Here is a 19,957-nt window from a genome sequence, read left to right as displayed (position 1 = left end):
CGGACTGGGCGGTCAGCAATATGCCCCCATGACTATTTCTAGCCATTCTATATTGTACCAGTTGTCATCAAAGTTGTCCAACTCATGGAGGGGCAGCCCGTATGCTTCATACCAGGACGATCTCAGGCACTGGCACGAGGGGTCCCTTTCACGGCCCTGTTGGCCGTATTCAAACCTCCGACCTTTGGACTAGTACTTAAGCACTTGACCATGTGAACCACCAGGAACTCTGTGTAGGCAGAGAGTGCCGTCAGTCAAGCACCTGCCCATTCCTGGCAACCCCGCTTGCTGTGCAGTAGAACTGCGGAGAAGTCTGGACTTTCCATGCTGTGACTTCCCAAAAGTAGACTTCTAGGCCTTTCTTCCAAGGATCCCCAGGGTAGGTTCACCTCACCCACATTTTGGTTAGCAGCAAGTGCTTAATCATTTCTACCTCTCAGGGAATTCTCTCATTAATTACAAACAGACAGTGCACTGCCATCAAGTCAGTTCCGACTTTCAATGGCGCTATGCAAGCGTCCAAGGCTGTCAATCTTGACAGGAGCAGACAGCTTCGTCGGTGGGTTTGAACGATTGACTTTGCAGTTAACACCCCAACACTGACTTATCCCCCAGCACCGGCAGGGCTCCTTGATAAGTGCCTAAGATTTTTCATTTTTTAACTATTTTGATTATCACTCATGTCTGAAAATAATCTAGCATATATACTTGTGTATAAGCCAGAGCTTTCAGCACATCTTAAATGCAGTTTTTGCGGTAAAATTAGGTGCCTCAGCTGATATTCTGGTCAGTTTATACTCGAGTATATACGGTCTATGGGAAGCATGATCTGCTAGTCACTCACATGTTAAGTCCAAATGGATTGCTACTGCCTCCACCTAAGGCATCCAAGGTGTATGCAAGGCCTGCCATGAGTCCTGGTGGCAAATGGCTCAGCATTAAGCTACTAATTGAAGGACAGCAGCTGGAACCCACAATGTGTAGCCTAGAAAACCGCATGGGGGAATTCTCCTCCAGCCTAGGAACCACTGAGTCAGCACCAACTCGAGGGCACGTCAGAGCAAAGTGGATTTTGCGTGGAGCAGAAAAGCCGGAAATCACTCCTCTTTAGGACAACAAAACCTGGAGGAGATTCCTGTGTCACCGCTGCCTTCCGTGTGGCCTGGCCACCACCTTTACCACCACTACGCTGCTAGCGCCCAGGGAAGCTGGAGGCCTTGGGACCTCTTCCCACTTTGCAGGCCCACTGCCACCTTCCTCGTCTCTGCAATAGCTGCCCCCAGTCGCAAAGCAAATAACAGTGACAAGAGAGAGTCTCTTCGTTTCACAGGGTTGCCATAATACATGACCATGGTGAATGGAGTGGTTTATTTTCTTATTGGGGGGGGTGGATATCATAATTTATAGGATCAGAAGTGTGTTATCTCACACTCCTGGGGAAATGTAGGGTGTACATTTCCAGAATCCGGAGTGTTAGAAAGGCCGTGCTCGCTAAAGACGCCAGAGAGGTGTCCTTACCTGTGGTTCAGAGCTTCTGATGGATTGGCCCAGGCGGCCCTTCGCTTGTAGCAGGCCCATAACTCTTTCATCTTTCCCTGTTACTCAATGTCTCTTCTCTTCATATGATGCCACCCAAATTGAAAGAGGGCCCACCCTACACTGATATGACTTCAGGGAATTTAGCTCATAACCTCTTCAAAGACCCTACTCCCAAAGAAGGTCACATTGCCAAGTACCACGGATTAGGACTTTAACATATCTGTTCGGTACACACCATTCACTCCCTATTAGGGGCCCAAGCAAGGAGTCAGAATCAGAATATCTGCTTCCTTTGTTAATCTGTGACACGTGTTTGTCATGCACAGGGCATTAAGTAATACCTACTTGAGTATAGAATATGAGTAGCAGATAGCCTATCTTTGTACTCCAGAAGGACAGGATTTTATTTAATCCATTTCAAAACTTATCTTGGAAACCAATAACATCATAAATATTTCAATAAAATATAACTATCACGTATTTTGTGCTGTTGTAGTATAAAACCTTTATATCTTTTTCACTACTAAAGTAAAATAATATTGGCATGGCAGTCATATTTTGTAAATGGAAACACAGTTTAATGAAATGGAATTTTATGAACTTACAGAAAAACTGATTTTCAAAGGATCTTATTTAAAGCAAGCTGCCACACTCTTTGGCTTTCCATAGTCAGCAAGCTGTCTAATTTCATGTTCACTGTGCCAGACAGTGAGATAAGTTTTTGAAGCTTCAGAAATCAAATCAAAGAGCCCTGGTGGTTCAGTGGTTACACATTTCGCCTGTGAACTGAAAGGTCATCAGGTCAAAACCAACAACAGCTCCTAGGGTGAAAGATGAGATTTTCTACTCCCATAAAGAGTTAGGCTTAGAAACTAAACAGGGGCAGTTCTACGCTGTCCTACAAGGTCCCTATGCTTCAGAATCAACTCAATGGCATGGAGTACAGGAAGTCAACAAGAGGGGAAAGAAAAGACAGCAATATACCTGAACAGCTGAAAGCATAATGTGGTTGTTAGAGTTCATATGCAGTTAAACTAAGTTAGCCCTCTATCAAAATGAGAATGATAGAAGATCCTAAACTTTTGATCTATAATTTTGCAATTAATAATGAACCCATTATGTTAAATAATTGTATATTTCTGTGCCTTCATTAAAGAAAAAGTTGAGCTAGCATCTAAACGTAAAAGAATGGAATTTAAATAGCAGATGTATTTTTAGTTCTCAAGTCTTTTCTTGAATATCATGATTTTAATTTTAAGAGAGTCAGTTTATAGAGTCAAAGGAAAACAAATCTAATATTCTGAAATTGGTTAGCTGCACACATGCGGGAATGTTAATTTCCTAGGCCTTGATTTCCTGGCCCGGAATTTCTAGTCTATGTGTTAAGGTAGTGTTTTTCAAGTTCCATAGACTTCCCATTAGGGTAACAGCAAGGAGCTATAGTTAGTGTTCACAAGTTGAAACTTTTAAGTAAAGCACGAGCCAGTATATATGCTTAAGAATTATTAGAGCCAAGGAGTACCCACTACAGCACAAATAAGAACTCTGTAAGTCTTCTCTCCTGCCAAGACATATATTATTTCTGGAGAAGATAAAAATAGAAAGTTGCAGATTGTAAACCATAATGGAGCTACCGTTGCATGTAACAATAATCAGGCCTGAGAAGTGTCATGTTGCAAAACTTGACTATCACAATACTGTGCTAGGTAGCTGATACTTGCTGTACCTGGGATTTAAGACTGAACAGTTTGCATCCTTTTACTTTGCAACTCATTGAAACTTTATTTCTCAAGCAACAGACCTATAAAGACCAGTCATTCAAAATCAAAACATAGCAAGAAAGCCTAGTTCTTTGGGTAACTTTATGTTTTTCACTCAGAGTAAATGGCTGATTAACTTAAAATTTTATATCTATATTTGTATGTACTGTTTCACCCAGGGACTATTTAGTGTGTAAAGTTAGATAGATAGAAATACAGCAACGATGCTGTCATTAGGAGGTGTCTTCGAGTCAACAAGAGTGTACAATTTCTATGCTGTCATTTTTTCTTCTGTGATCTGTGTGCAAACGATTCCTCATTCATAAAGCCAGACAATAAAGCATGCTGCAGTTCATCATGCCATGGTTCACCAAAGAAATTGTTTAGTTGACATCCAAATAATTGAAAAATTAAGCAGCTCTCATGTATGGCTGACACATGTCCTTCCCACACTCCCTTGATGGCAAACCCCAGAGAACCCACCGTGAGACATAGTGTGATGTGTGAAAGTGGGTGAAAGTATGCTGATTTTTGAGGTTACCTTGGGGACACTTCCATTTGAGTTACAAACAAAAAATTAAGATTAAAATCATAGTTTACAATATTGTTTGCATTAGAATATTCTAAGTATTGCCACAGACGATGGTTTTATATAATAGTATATTCCAAATGCTATCTCTGCAGCTAGATCCTTTTGATCTAGGCAGCATGCTATGAGGTATGCCAAGCAGTTATAAAATATTTACCTGACAACGATGATACCTTTCCCTCTTTGAAAAAGTTGACCTCACGTCCCCCATTTCTGTGACTGCTGTCCAAGGCTGACACCAGAACTGTCACCTCAGTGGGAACGAAAGGGAGCCATAGACAGTGGTCCGCAGAGCCACACCATGTACTTGGGTTTCCATAGATCACAGAGTTTTAGGCAGATCCCCTTTTGGTACTAATGATGAGAGATTACCTGTGCTTTGCTTTTCTACTCAGAGTGAATGCCTGTAAATGCATATTATTCTCCTGTGGTTTTTCTTTTTAACATCCTCAGTTGTCTGACTTCCTATAATTCTAGCAAACTATGTAAAAGTGTTTTGGGGTCACTTGTATTACTACACGTGGGACTGCTGCCCCTGAATTCATGCCCTAGTTGGGTGGGTTGTCTTCATGCAGACCAAAAGTCCCTGGGTGTGCCCTGGTCTATTTATAAATGTTCTATTCACACGGAGAAAAATTTTTTTATTAAATTGGATATTAACTTTTAAATATGCAAAGATTCTACCTAAAAATCCTTTGTTTCTGATTTCTCTCTACTATATCCCACTCTTCATACTCCAAAGCTTACAACTGGCTAATTTAGTTTCTTTCCAGTGCATTTTAGTTTGTGTAAGCTTTGGGGCTCTGTACTGACAGAGCTGTTATCACATGAAGGACCATTCTGGGCAGACTATTGATTTAACATTTCCAAAAGAGGTTCTAAATTGATGTCAGCAATGGTCCAAGAATCTTTGGGGATGTTGTAAGTATCCTTTCTATCTATTTAAATCCTACCCATCTATAAAGTATCCTCAAAATAGAAGTTGTCCATTAACCTCTTCATAATCAATACTATTTCAATACTTAACAGAGGAGAGAAAATTGGGGAAGGGCTGAAATTCAGAGGTTGGGTAGTTACATAATGAAGTCGATTTGGGACTTTAAAGGATTAATAGTAAAGGGGTGGAGTCTACTCTTTCATTTGGGTCATAGCCTTCCCCTAAGGATTCTGGGAATTCTGTTATTTCCTCCTTGGAGGTGGGAACCACTCCCTCTCTGCTCACATCCTGTGAGACATCCCTGAGGAGAAGCCACATGGACCTACCCTGATGCAGCCCTGGGAACTGAAGAAGACTCTCAATACTCATAGACCCCCTCCCAGCACTGAGATACTTACAATGCCACTGGATCCAAAGACTTTCTACCCACTGGCCTGTGATCATCCTGCATTCAGTGTCTTTGCATATGTTTTGTGAGTCTGAAGAGGACTTTATAAATTGGTATCAGACATATGGGCTAATATTGGATTTATGGACTTGATCTGAAGTGGGCTGGGATGCTTTCTCAATATTTAATTGCTCTTGTATAGAAGTCTCTGAATTTCTCTAATTTACCCAGACGAACACACAGGTAAAAGAAGTAAAGTCTACCCGCAAAGGCTTGGCATTCTGCAGATAAGACCGTTACTTATAAGAATAGTTGCAGGAAAATATTATCAGCACTCTGTTTTAGAGCATGACTTATTGATTCATCTCAGTGCTGGACATAATGTAACTTTGTTCTTGTCGGTACTCCCTGTCTTTTCCCATTCACTTCTCCTGTTCCCTTTCAAGCACCGCCCTCAGCGCCCAGCTCCACGCTGCCTCCACTCAAGCAGCACTGTTGAAGGGCATCGGCTTTAGCCATCTTCAAGATCCAGGAGTCAGGCCGCCTGACCAGGGACGTGGTAATATTCTCCTCCAGGTTTTGCTCCTCTGAAAACTGTGTTAATGACAGTACTTATCATATTACCAGCATTGTGAAAAGTGGATGTGATGACCCGCGGAAAGCCCATACAATGACGCTTGGCAGACAAACAAGGGTACTACGCATGTTAACCATTATAAGCATTATTATTATACCTCATTTTCACAGCAGCATTTGGCACAATAGATTTTCTCTGGTTCTTAAATATTGCCTTTTCAGTTTTCCTTTCCTGACAACCTATTAGCCTCTTTTCCCTCTGTTTGGTCTGATCTTGGTTTTCTTCAATAACTCATTCTTGTTAGACATGAAAATTTTGGTGTGCCTCAAGACTGAGTGCTTACCTGCTACCCATTTTCTCTCCAGAATAGTCGTATGTAGTCCAATGGCTTTAGAAGCCAACTATGAGCTCAGAACTATCAAACTTGTATCTCCCTCCCTGCCCCTCCCCCCGCATCCCAACTCTGAAGTGTCTTCTATGCCCCAGGCTTGCATATCCAAGTACCAAGTCAATACATCTCTCCGGCATCTCAAACTTGAATTCCTGATCCTACCCTCCTGTTCTTCTCTTTGCCCTTTTCTTCCAAAGGTCCCTTCTCTGAGATGCATCATCTTATTTTAATTTCCATGTCACTCTGCACCTCTGTAGTTGACGGACTGCTGTGAGCACCCGCTAGCTTGCAGACATCTCTGCTGGTGTATAACAGCTACAAATTCTCACTGTAGACTCGGGGAGACAGAGGTCAACAGCAGTCGCTCTTTTCTAATGTTGTATGGGTCTCTCACGTCCTGAGATTCTAGAGCAAAACAAGGTGATTGTCTCCAAGTACTATTCTCCATCAGGAGATTTCAGCCAGGGACTTGATTTTGCCCTGTGATGCAATGAATATTATGATATGTATCTTAATTTGTATTCATCAGCCAAGAAAGCAGCTAGTGTGGATAAGTCCCAAGCAGTTTGGTCAATTCTCATTATACCAAATAGTCAGTCTGATTTTATTTTCTGGTCACCTTATTGGATTGCTGCTGATAGTTGTCATTGAGTAGCCCCATGTGTGTTAGCCTGGTAGCCTAGAGAAACAACTTCATGGGAACACTCATGTGTGCATAAGAAAGAAGTTTATATGCAAGAGCAGTAGAATATTGAGAAAATATCCCAGCCCAGTCTAGATCAAGTCCATAAGTCTGATATTAACCCATATGCCCAATACCAATCTATAAAGTCCTCTTCAGACTCATGAAACACATGGAATTACACCTAATGCAGGAAGATCACAGGCCAGTAGGTGGGAAATCTTGTGGATCCAGTGGGGTTGTAAACACCTCAACGCTAGCAGAGGTCTCCACATGGCTTCTCCGGTTCTAGAGGTCTGGCTTCATCAGCCTCTCTCCATGTGTCTTCTCCAGAGGGATGTCTCACAAGGAGTGAGCCAAGAGAGAGTGTATGTCTCTCATCTCAAACCAGGAAATACAGGAGTTCCCAGAATCCTAGGGAGAAGGCCATGCCCACACAAAGGCCTCATTGGCTATCACCTGATTGACAGGCTAGACTCCACCCTTTCACTCCTAAGTCTCAAACTGACACCAGATTATGGAACGGAGTAAAGTGGTCCCTGTGGCTTTCTAGCCTGTATTGTGTATGGAAATAGAGCTTTATGTCTTTTCTCCTAAAGATCAGCTGGGTAGCTTCAAACCACCAACCCTTTCAGTGGTCAGCCAAGTATTTAACCATTGCACCACTCCTGCCTTTGGGATTAGTGTGTAAATACAACCATCACAAAGGTAACTTTTTTTTTTTTTGGTAATTCTCAAATGTATGCTTGGGAATCTTCATTCAAGTCTCTGCTCAAACCCCTGTTCAGGAAATCCTCCCTGATGGCCTGATCTGAAATGACAACATCACTTCTTTGTTTTCATGGTGATTTCTTTTTCTTCTAATATTTTAAATATGTGTTTATTGAGCTGCTTGTCCCAACTGCTGTTGTTACTATTACCTGCTTCCCCCAGGGACATCATATACTTTGCACTCAGTGCTGCACTTAAAATATTGACTCACTTTCATCTGTCAATAAGTAGGTGTAAGATGCCTTAAGACTCAAAATGAGCGCTACCTGTTTACAAGTGATTAAGTTGCGGGTAACTGGCAGTGTGATTTACATGGGTGCTCTCTGCAGACTAGTCTGTGGGAGCAGTCAAATCTCTTGATTCTTAGTGATGGTTTATTTATTTTCTTGAACTGGAGGATGAAAGCAGTTGCTTTAAGTGCTTACCATCAACACCACCTCAATCTTATGTAAAGACCTATCAAGGTCCACAGATGGAATTAGTCATGGGGAAAGAAGAAATGAGAGTAAACGGAAACCAAAAACCAAAATGTAAAGTAAGATAAGTAAAAGATGGCAAAATAGGCACTCTGATTTTGGTCATTGTTCCCAGTTCTGAATATAATATCTGCTATCCTAAGCGGTGATGATTTTTCCCAATGTTATCTCTTTCTTTGTAGATTGGCAGAAATAGACTGCCATTGGGCTAGCCATTTTGGAGAGAATGATCAAGTCAGAAAGTGGATCCTAAAGTGGGAATGTGTATGAGTGCATTTAATTGAGATTTTTTTTCAGATGAGATAAAACAAGTTTTTACTGATAAACAAACAAATGTGCATGCACGCGCACCCAACAAAAGATGTTTCTGCCCTGGTTAGACAGGGGCAGGCTTTGTCCTGGAGGAAGCAAAGAGCCCCATGATGTGTCTCCCACCATTCACCTGTACAATAATCTGACTCCCACTAGTCATCTGACTCCCCATAGTCCCTAAAAAAGACATCTTTTAACCTCACCTATTGAGCTGATCTTAAAAACATTTTACCAGCTTTTATTCTGACTAATATATTTCTAATAGATTTTCTCTCCCATTTCTAAATCAGAGCCCTCTTCCCAGATGTTACGCATTGAGTTGGTTATCTCAGCTCCAGCACCATTGAGACTCAGAGCCATGCTCCCTAGCTGCTTCATTGTAACTGAATGTTGGCTTGCGAAGGTGTTTTCTCAATGGTTCCCATTTAATCTAAGCACAGCACTGAGCCAGAGCTCTCTATCCCCACCTAAGCCTTTCCTCTTGCTGTCTTCATGCAAAACTCCCGTGGAGGCAGGCGGGACTTAGGGATGGGCTTACGTCGGGCCCAACCATTCACCACTATTCTGGAAAGCCTGCCTGCAGAATGGAAGAGCATGTGCTTACTGCACCGATTCTTTTTCAAGAATTCTTTCACATTTAGTCTAACCGTACTAAAACTTTTTCGAGAGAATTACACTAATGGGACATATAATTCTTGCGTAGAATTCTCTCCAAAATGTCATCTAGAGCACTTTGGAGAACTGGGGCGATGCAGGCAAGCTCTCATATTCAGCCATCAAATTCTGAAGAAGAGGAAAACTGTGGGAACTTAGCAAACAAACATCACTGTCCTCAGGCCTAAGTAACCAATACACTCCGTAATACATGAGTCGTCTGGGAAGCATTGGAACTTGGTGCTATTTATGCCTCAGCTACTGAAAATTCAAAATGCACGATTTAGGGCCAATGGAGAAGATTGTAGCCATTGGTGCGCGTCTGTGTCAGTTTAGAAAAACTATATAGACATGAATGCGTGAGAAAATGATATTTGCTTGAATTTTTTCCCTAGGGAATAGTGATACTTTTTCTGAAATCATTCCATGTTAAAATCAGAAGGAAGCTTGGATACTGTCTTGCTTGACTCCCCCATTTTACAGAAAGGCCCCATAAGTTTGGTGAAAATAAATGTTATTTTGAATATTATGGTTCATGGATTCTATGCTAATCAGACTGTTTTTAAAAAGAAGATAAATGGTTTGAAATAATGAATTAAATCTGCCAAGAGCAGATCATCCCCACTGCCCTAGGGAAGGTCCCAGGTCAGGCCTGAAAGAGCGAGGTAGCTGGCTAGAGAAATTGAAAGCCTCTTTGTTTTAGGGTCTTTGGTCCCTTCACATTCAGTAAGACTTGCAATTTCTGCCAAATTTTCCTCCTCAGAATGGAGTTCTCTCCTTGAGTGAAGGGAGCAACAGGTTGAAGGGTTTCAGTACAAGCTTCTTCCTTCGCCTCTTATTGCCTCCTCATCCCTGCTTTCTCTTTGTCCACCCCTCCAATGTGGTTGCTGACACAGCTGAAGCTACCTTTTAATGTAGGTTTTGGCTGCTGCTTTTTGCTTTGTTTACCACGCTTACCCTCGGCCACCATCACATGATCCAATTAAACTCTGTATCCACAGCAGTGGAAAAATCAGATAATTGTAAAAATGTGCCCAGCATGCATCTGCGACTCGGTGTCTTTCTGAAGCCATTCACTCACAGAGAGTGAGTATGGACTCGTTCAGCCTCCATAGGAGAAAAAGAAACAAAAAGGGGGGAAAAAACAACTCTATCTAAGAAAGAAACCATATTAAGGAGGTCCGTGATTGGTGTTTTGCTAAATGTAGTAGGTTTCTGGTGATGAATTTGGAAAGCAGGGTGGAGATTATTAACAGAATTCAGGTTTTGCTAAGTCTAACTATTTTTTCCCTCTTGAATCTTCCAACAGGCCTCTTGTGCCACTGGGTCTTCAGAGTGTTCCAGAGGTCTCTACGTTGGAAATCGTATAGGTAATGTGCATGGTTTCTATTTTATTAGTCTTGTTTTATTTGCTGTTAATGCGCTCTGTCCTCATCTCAACTTCTGTACTGAACACTGCCTTGATTGCGATTCAGAACCTGCTGGAAAAGCCGGCTTGCAATGGGGCCTGACATTTCTCAAGTGCAGGCAGTATATGTATCAGAAGGGAAGTGGTAGTGACCTTCTGACGATATCCCCTTACAAAGTACTGCATGGGGCACGTGAAGATCACACACACACACACACACACACGTATGCATCTATTAGTCTTGCAATCAGCGAGATGATATGCACTTGAGTTTGCTTTCTGCGTTCCCTTGTAGTTCTGATAGCACCCAAAACCACCTTACCCCTTACAAAAAGGATTTCTCCCAACCTGGCACAGGAAGACTGAATGGGAAGGAGAAAGAAAAGAAGCTCTGGAAGAGATCATTTGCATAGAAGCAGCAGCTCGTTATCTGTAAAAATACTCCACAGCAGCCTCACAACAAGGCTCCGCCATGCTAGTCAGCAAAGAATGCCAAAGACAAGCGGCATTGGGAGAAGAAATGGTGCAGCGTGCCACTTAAATCATCTCCAAAACCACGTGACGCTTTGAAGCCCTTGATAAAGGGCTATAATTGTGCTACAACTGGTTAGTCAGTAATTCTCCAATCTATGCCTCTCAGTGTGGCTTCTCTCCTTCCCTTCACAATGACTGTCCTGAAGGATATTGTCACTCTGGAATCCTGGGGCCTTGCACTCAGAATGTCCAATGAGACTCAGCTCACACTTCCTTCACATCTAATTCTTCTCCTCCACTCCATGTTTGCAGCGTCTCCACTGTCCTTCCATTTGCAAAAGAAGTTAGAATCCCAGTCACCTGTGACTGTATTTTATACCATTACAATCTTTTCTTTCAGTCTCAGTGCACTCATTCTAGGCCTAGGATATTTTTATTTCCTGGATTACCACCAAAGTGTCCTAACCAAGGATCTGTCTATCATGCCATAGACCCTTTTTGTAAATTTAACCTGAATGCCATTAAATTGTTCCCCCAGATTTCTTTTTCAAAATCATATTATAGTCTTGCTAACAAGCCTCTACTGCATCCCATCTGTATTTAGGATAACAAAATTCCAAACTCCTCACACCAACCTTAAAGGACTTGTTTCCAAACTTCACATTGGGCCTTAAGCTCTTTTCTTTTGCAGCATTAACTACCACGCTTAGGAAACGGCTCCGTGTCTGATCCGGTCTCCCTCCCGCTGTCCCTGTCAGGCTCCTCCTGACTTATAAGAGATGTCCCTAGCCAGCCATCTTCGACCTAATTCTATGCAATAGTTTGAATAAAAATCCTATTTTCTATATGAAATGTTCCCACTAGTCTTTATCCCTCACATTGCTCCTATATTTAAAGAAATTTTTGTATCGTTTAACACCAAATGATTTTCTACTTTATGTGTGTGGGTTTTGTTATTGTCATTGTTCAAATTGAGTGGTATTCTTAGTGACTTGTTTTAACCCATCAAATGCCCTATAAGTGCTCTCAGTTGCCTTCTCCACATTTTCCACCAACCATCTGTCTGTGTAGACATGCTCAGATTCTTCCAGTTCCCACGTAAGTTGCTTTGGTTTAGATCTCCTTATTCTTCATTACGGGATTTGCTGTCTTGCTTAGATTTGCTTCCTCCTCATCTCTGTGTTCCTACCTCCCTTTGCTTGAGTCAGATTCTCAAAACATTCTTCTTAGGGAATGTCAATTGTCATTGGTCCCTGTCTATGGTTTAGGAAAAAATTTGGTGCACATGGTCAACACTTTAGCTATATTAGAAATTTTGTAAGAGATAAGATCTGTTTTATAGTCTCCCAATTGCTCTAATAGTATGCCACCATGCTGGGAAAATAAGCTGAGCTACGATAGATGCTGATGCGCTCACTGGGCCTGCAGACAGATTCTTATTCCTATCTTAGTCCTCTGTTTTCCATTTTGATATCTTTTTTACATCAATATTCCAAAGATAAAAGACCCAGCATTCACATTGAATCTAACTCATGAGAAACAGATGTACAAGTAGGCTTCAAAAAGTTCATGGAAAAATGTAATCAAAAGATAATGAAATTTTCCCATGAACCTTTTGAAGCCCCATCGTAACATAGTATTTCATTTAACCTTTTTTTCCTCTGTTAAATTGAAGTCAATGTCCTATAACGAAATAATTATTTTCAATTGTACAATTCATCAGCATTTAGTACCATCAGAATATTGTACAATCATCAACTCTATCTAATTATATTTTGATTACACCAAAAGGAACCGTAGTGCCCATGAGGCAGTCAGTTCTCATTATCTCCCTCGGCCCTATTAATCTCTTCTCATGGCCCTGTGGCATGGTGGGTTATGCATTAGGCTGCTAACCACAAGGTCAGCGGTTCAAAAGCACCAGCCCTTCCTCAGGAGAAAGATGAGTCTTCTACTTCTATGAAGATTTACAGGAGAGCTCTACTTTTCTGTAGAGTCGCTCTCAGTCAGACTTGACTTGATGGCAGTGACTTCAGGTTTTGTTGTTTCTAATGTTGCTTGTTTTATATATCATAAAGATACAATCATGCAATGTGTGACATTTTTAATCTGGCTGCTTCCACTGTACAGAGGGTTTCCAGGTTTTATCCCTGTTGTCACATTGTTATTACTACTTTGTACGCATGGATGATATTCCATTGTTTGACTTTACCGCATTTTCTTTATCCCTTTATCATTTGATGAACATTTGAGTTGTTTCTACCTTTGACTATTGTTAATAGGCTGCTGTCAGTGTGCTATGAATATACATGTTCTCATTTGAGCAATTCTTATAGGTTCTTTGGGGTCAATAAATACCAGGGTGGATTTTCTTGGTTATAATAAATCAATGCTTAGCTTTTCAAGGAACTGTTTAGCTGTTTCTGTCAGTTTCACCATTTTGCACTACACTAGAAATGTACAAAAATTCTAATTTTTCTACATCCTTTCAACATTTGTTATTTTCTCTTATTACTATTATTATTGCAGTAGCTCTCTTCTAGAATGTTGTTATAACTCAATATGGTTTTTATTTGATATTCCTTAATGACTGAATAATTGTTTTTTTGTGCTTATTCACCACTGTGTATCTTCCTTGCTTAAGTGTTCTTTCAAGTGTTTTGCCCATTTTTATTGTATGCTTAATTTTTTAGAGCAGTGTCAGGCTTACAGAAAAGCTGTACAAAAGCACAGATAGTTCTGATACGTCCCTTTTCCCTCCTGAAATGTATTCACCTCCTATAACATCTTGCGTTAATGCGGTACATTTTATGTAATTAATGAACCGATAGTGATACATTGCTCTTCTGGGGGCTAGTCTCACTTGGTTGTGGTGTGTGATTCTCTGAGTATGGTGCTAGATTCAGGTTTCTGGTTGATAATTTTGCGCCTGCATTCATCAGGGATGGCGGTCCGCTGTTTCCTATTCTTGTGATGTCTTTATTTGGCTTAGGTGTTAGGATAGTGCCAACCCCATACAATAAAGGAGGATGTGTCCCCCCTCTCCTGTTTCCTGGATGACTTTAGGAAGGACTCTTCTTCAACGGTTCAGCAGAATTTACCAGTGAACACGCTTGTCATTTTGGGCAGAGTTTTATTACTGATTCAATCTCTTGTAACAGGTATTTTCGGGTTGACTCTTCTTTCATATGGTAGGTTTGGTAAACTTTGCTTTAAAAAATACTTTCTTTTCATAATCATGTTTTATTTTTTGCTTCCATCTGTAAAGCTAAGGTCATAAGAAAGATGGCTTATACTTGAAAATAAATCTAAATAGACATATAAATAAGTAGCATTAAGACATTGTCTTGACTCACTCACTCACTTACTAATTCACTCACTCTCTCACTCACTCTCTCAAAGGAAAAAAAAGACATTGTCTTAATAAAAAATCGACAGTGAGATGAGAAAATATATCTTATGTGTCAAAAATATCATACCCTTAATTTCTACTCTTTCTAGAAAGGTAAATTGTTCAGAGATTCCAGATGGGAAACGTACGCTCAATATTTCACATGGTGAAATTTTACTAGGGAAAAAAGAATAGAGTTGCTTGCTTTCTCTTGTCATGTTGCTCCTCTCAGAAACTGTTATTGCTTTGCATGTTGTTTGGAACCTTGGAGAGTCGATTCTGACTCCTAGTGACCTCATGAGGCAGGATAGAGCTCTCCCACAAGGTCTCCAGGTTGTGACCTTGGCATAGACAGACCCCCAGGTCTTTTTGCCACAGGGCCACTGGCGGATTCAAACTGACAACCTTTAAATTGGCAATGGGCATACTTGTTGTACCACCAGAGCCCAAACATAAATGCACGTGAGTGTGAGTGAGACACAGAGCCCAAAATAGAGAGTGCTTAAGTATGACATTGATTTGTAATTACTAGTGACTTTGAAAGGCATTGGGAGCTAACCAGAACAGTATTAGAATGCCCCTAAAAGTGACTATACTACAGCTTTATTTCTTTCTCTGTGCATCCAATGTCTCTTTCAATTGAGATACCTAAATCATCTTTTAGTCTATGCAATCGCAGAAAAGTAGGCTCCTTCCTTCAGGATGGAAAGGGCTAGCTGATGAACTAGATAAAGCACTCACCCCACCCTGCACACAGCAGCCCCACTGTATGCAGAGTCCAACTGCTTCTCATAGTCACGTCATCCTATACATTTTGTTGAATGACTACCGTGTGCCATGTATGCATGATGTTGGGCGTGGGCTACAAAACACAGACATGATCTCTGTTTTCCGTTTGTCAAAGATCCAGTCCATGAAGCATCCTACGTTCATCACACACAGAGTTCAAAAGTGCAGTGCCACAGAACAGTGGAAGACTCCCACACCAGGGAAAGTTAAGTAGTAATTCGGCAATGACCTCGGAGCTTTTGCTTCCTGGGAAACACTTCATGGCGTTGCCCAGGAAGTATGGTGACACTGCACAAAGGGGCGTCTGTTTGTAGCTCTAACCCTGACAAAGAAGTAATTCTTTCTGCCAAAGGGAGTAGAATAAATCTCTTCCCTTTGCCCCAGCGCACTCCAAACCGCTGATCCAAGTGGGAATGCTGAAGGCTCAGAAGACACAGAAGGCCGGAGGTCGACCAACCCAACCAGCACCACACCAGGGGTTAGCAAGGGAGCAGGAAGCCTCCGTGGTGCTGAGCATATTGCAGGGAGTGCGGCCTGGAAGCCATTGGCAGAGGGGCGATCTCATCTGCCAGCATGAGATAATCTACCAGCAACCTAAGAGTTCAGTCATGAAGAAGTGGCCAATGCCAGAAAGGACAACCGGAGAGAGACAGGCGGGAGACAAAGAGAGAATTGGCCAGACGGGCTAGTTGTGGTAATGTAGAGTGAGCAGGTTTCCTTCTCAGCTCTGCCACAGTCCTGCTGTGATGCTGTGTACTTCACTGAACTTTTCCGAATCTCGGTTTTCTTGTGTGTGAAGCAAGCTTGTGCGAAGGTGGGAATTAGAAGATGAATGTCTAGTGGGTATTCATGACATGGGACTGTTCTCATTCTGAAACGTGCGCTCAGTCGGCACCAAGGAATGACTTGGTGGTCAGCCACCGTGCGTACTGCGGTTAAGAGTCGGTATCAAGTCAGAGGCCTTGTCCCTGCCTCAATGTGACACACTGTGTAACACACTCACTTGGATTCAAGCCGTGCGTGTGCTCTCTGGCTCTGACTCAGCCCCTTCTTCGTGGTCATTGATATACTGAGTCCCTTGTTGTAGGCACTGTGTATATGTTGAGTGCCTCCCACCTAGAGCAGCAGCTCTCAACCTGTGGGTCGCGACCCCTTTTGGGGTCGAATGACCCTTTCGCAGGGGCCGCCCGATTCATAAGTGTAGCAAAATGATAGTTAGGAAGAAGCAACGAAAATAATGTTATGGCTGGGGGGGTCACCACAACATGAGGAACTGTATGAAAGGGTAGCGGCATTAAGAAGGTTGAGGACCACAGGGCCCATCTCTTACACGATATTGGGCAACATTCTTTTGTGCCCCAGAGGGGTTTCATCGGTGAATTTTCCAAAGTGGACCTCCAATTTGTTCGTCCTCTGTCTGAGCTTCTTGGGGCCAGGTGCATGCCTCACTAGTTTCCCCGCTGTCACAGGGTTGAAGGCACCCGATGGCATACATTAAGTGTTGGGTTGCTAACCACAGTGGCTAAACCACAGCTCCTCCCAGGAGGAAGATAAGACCATCTCCTCCCACACAGATGTGGCAACCTTGGGAACCCCAGGGAGGGGTCCTACTCAGCTCCTGAGCGTCTCTATGGAGGCAGAGAGCACTCTATGGCAGTGGGTTTGGTTTTGAGTTTGTAATCCTAGTGTTTATCCATAATATGTCATCAATACCTATTTAATACCATGCCTTGCCCTCATCACGTTGTGCCTTTTCAGACATTTGTTTGTGCTTTGAAAAACTCAAGGAATAATCATGCAGTCTGTGTATTTATGTATACAATATGCATGTTTGTGTGTGTGTGTGTGTGCGTGTGTGTGTGTGTGTGTGTTGAGAAAATGACTTCATGGCTTAAAAGCTGAGGTGCTGCACATGCTAAAATTGTGAGAAGAATCCCTTTCCTATTCAGTAATGTAAATATCTAATAATGGGACTTTTATAAATGTTTATGGACATTAAATGCTAATAATAGCAAAAAGGACTCGAAAACTCTTGAAAATGAAAACTGTAGGCATTTAAATTGTATGACTATTTGTCTAGTTATCCATAAAAATGCATTTTGTACAAAAAGGTTAAAGAGTACAGGACTCCAAACAGCAGCATTCACCCAATCTGCGAGTGTGGACATTCACTGTCGCCCCTCATTTCCTAGTCATTGCTGCTAATTTTAGTCTTCGGGCTCACTGGTAGCCATTTTGAAAATCCTAAAATTTGCATGAGCCCCTTTGTTAGAGCCTAGCCTTTCCTGTGATGACTCACTGTTAATTATTTTTAATAAGTAGCTTCACTCCAAACACCCCAATACCTGGTTGAGCTGCCAACCTTAAAAGAAAGAAATTACAGACAGAGCAGCAATATCTTCCTGGAAGGATAACATTATCACGCCAACATCGGATAGAGCTTTTGGTATCAAGTTCACTACTGAGGTTCTGACACCTTCTACTATGTCATTTATGGGGACCCAGTAGGCTCGCCTTACTCCCAGGCCTTCCATTTGCTAAGTAGTCCCTACAGCCAGTACTGAGGATGTACACTCAAAGCTCCTTAAAACCACATAGTTTTAAAATAAAAAATATTTTTCACAGCCGAAAATCAGTGTCCCAACACTGCTCTGGCTTGGTGGGAACTTCACAGTCGGGCTCATCCATCCATTTTTATTGCCCCAGTAATCGTGACTTTCTGCTAGTCAGGGTCACCATGCATGTTAGGAACTTATAACCAACAATCCTGAGCAATTCCGTGGACACTGTCTGAAAAGGAGTCCATCTGTGGTGCCGGTGGGGAAGTCTTGAGGATTGCTCATGTTTGGCAATAGCCAGACCATGCATAGGCTGGGTACTTTAATGGGTCATCTGGGGAGAGCAGTAGAAAGATAGGCAAATGTGTCATCTCTAGACTTCAGTTGGCTGCTTGTCATCCAGGCCATGTGGCACTTATGTTTGTGCTTCTGTTCCCACCTCTAGGGAATGGAAATAATGTCACCATTCCATAGCTGTAGAGTCAATTCTGACTCATAGTAAACCTACATTAAAAACAAAAACAGAAAAACAAAGCCTCCAAACTCAGTGCCATTGAGTTGTGACCCTTTCTAACAGGTTAGAACTGCCCTTGTGGGTTTCTGAGACTGTAACTCTTTACAAGACTAGAAAGCCTCATCTTTCTCCCACAGAGTGGCTGGTGGTTTCAAACTGCTGAACTTTCAGTTAGTTGCTCAACATATAACCACTCAGCCACCAGTGCAGGACAGGATAAAATGGCCCCAGAGGTTTCTAAGGCTGTAAATGTTCATGGAATCAAACTGTCACATCCCCTTCCCATGCAAATAATGATCGCATTCCTTTTAAAGTTGTTGTTAGATGAAAGGGTGAGAATGAACGATTAGACATAATAATGGTTGGGGGGGAGAATAAACCCGAGTGGCACTGCAGATTAGGCGTTGGGCTGCTAATCTCTAAGTCCCTTGTTCAAACCCACTGTGCTCTGAGGCAGAAAGCTGGTGCTGTCTCCTCCTAGAAAGTCTGACCATCTCAGAAACTCGGAGGAGCAGCCCTGCTCCGTCTAAAGAGCGGCTCTGAGCAGGAAACGCTACGATGACAATTGAGATACAGTCAAGAGAACCTTGGCCGTTGGGAAATACTCAATAATACATTGTTGTTGCAGGAGGCCGTGGGTCCCATTCCAGCTTACAGTGATGCTGTAAGTAGAACTGCCTCATCTGGTTCCCTGGGCCCCACTCTCCACAGAAAGAGCCTGTTGTACAGTGGTTACAGCTCTCAGATGCCAACTGAAATGTGGTTGGCGGTTCTACCCCACCAGTCACTCTGGGGGAGAAAGATGGGGCAGTGTGTTTCAGAAAAGATGTATAGCCTTGGGCACCCCATGTGGTAGTTCTGTTATGTGTTAGGATCACTCCGAGTTGGAATCATCTCAATAGGAATGGCTAATCCTCATGGGATTCCCTAGCCAACGTTTCTCTCCTGTGGTGCAGATAGTGGATTTGAACTCCTAACTGTTTGGTTAGCAGCTGAGTGTTTAATTGGTACCCCACCAGAGCTCTAGCTAGTCTTAGTTGTACTGCTTGGAACTAAGAAGAACCAGCTGCGTGACTTCTCGTCAGCTTCTGTTCTGTTGGCAAGTCGCGGTGCTGGCTGTTCAGGCTAAACTCTAAGGTCTCCTTTTGTGAAGTCTCTTCCGCTCCTCCTGCTTCTCGTCTCCCATAGCCAGAGATAAGTGATGAGGGAACAGAACTTACTCCACAATCTGCACCAGCATTATTTCTCTGCTGTCTAGACTAAGTGCCTTTTCTTTTTTTCAATTTAAGACATAATTTTTTTCTGTCATGTCTTATTGTGGACTTTCTTATTCCTCTTACCCTAGATCAGTAAGGCATGCATCCTGTCTAATTATCTGGAAAAGCTAGAGAAAAGTTAGAGAAAACCCTTAGAATCGGACAATTATCGAATTCCATAAGGAAAGGGTAATATTTTAAAAATAATATTTAGTGATATAAATTTAAAACAATGCTTCTTACCTAGAAATTTGTGTTAAAATTCTTTTGAAACTCATTTTATATAAAAAAAGCAATTTACTATACTTAGTGAAGTACACATCCTAGTAGAACAATGGAAATTTATTAATTATACATGTTTTTAAGTTAGAATTTAAAATAAGCAAGAAGGTTAACTAGATTCTTTAGCTCTCTGCAATAGATTTACATCAACATGACTGAGTCAGTTTTCCCAGTAGTTTGGCTATTGGGGCCTCCACCTTAATGTGCTA

The 19,957-nt window shown here is 42.0% G+C and overlaps 1 protein-coding gene across 1 annotated transcript in view; it reads left to right on the top strand.

The window, feature by feature from the left end:
• B3GALT1 (beta-1,3-galactosyltransferase 1) overlaps positions 1 to 19,957 on the top strand; it is a 620,075-nt gene that overhangs the window by 349,585 nt on the left and 250,533 nt on the right. The window contains exon 3 of the mRNA XM_075529500.1: positions 10,386 to 10,446. The gene's annotated coding sequence lies outside the window, so the exon portion shown is untranslated. The remainder of the gene's footprint in view (positions 1 to 10,385; positions 10,447 to 19,957) is intronic.

This window comes from Tenrec ecaudatus, chromosome 13, assembly GCF_050624435.1.
Source record: "Tenrec ecaudatus isolate mTenEca1 chromosome 13, mTenEca1.hap1, whole genome shotgun sequence".
Lineage (NCBI taxonomy): Eukaryota > Metazoa > Chordata > Mammalia > Afrosoricida > Tenrecidae > Tenrec > Tenrec ecaudatus.
Note: the sequence above shows the minus strand (reverse complement) of the source record. Positions and strands in the feature narration are given on the sequence as shown.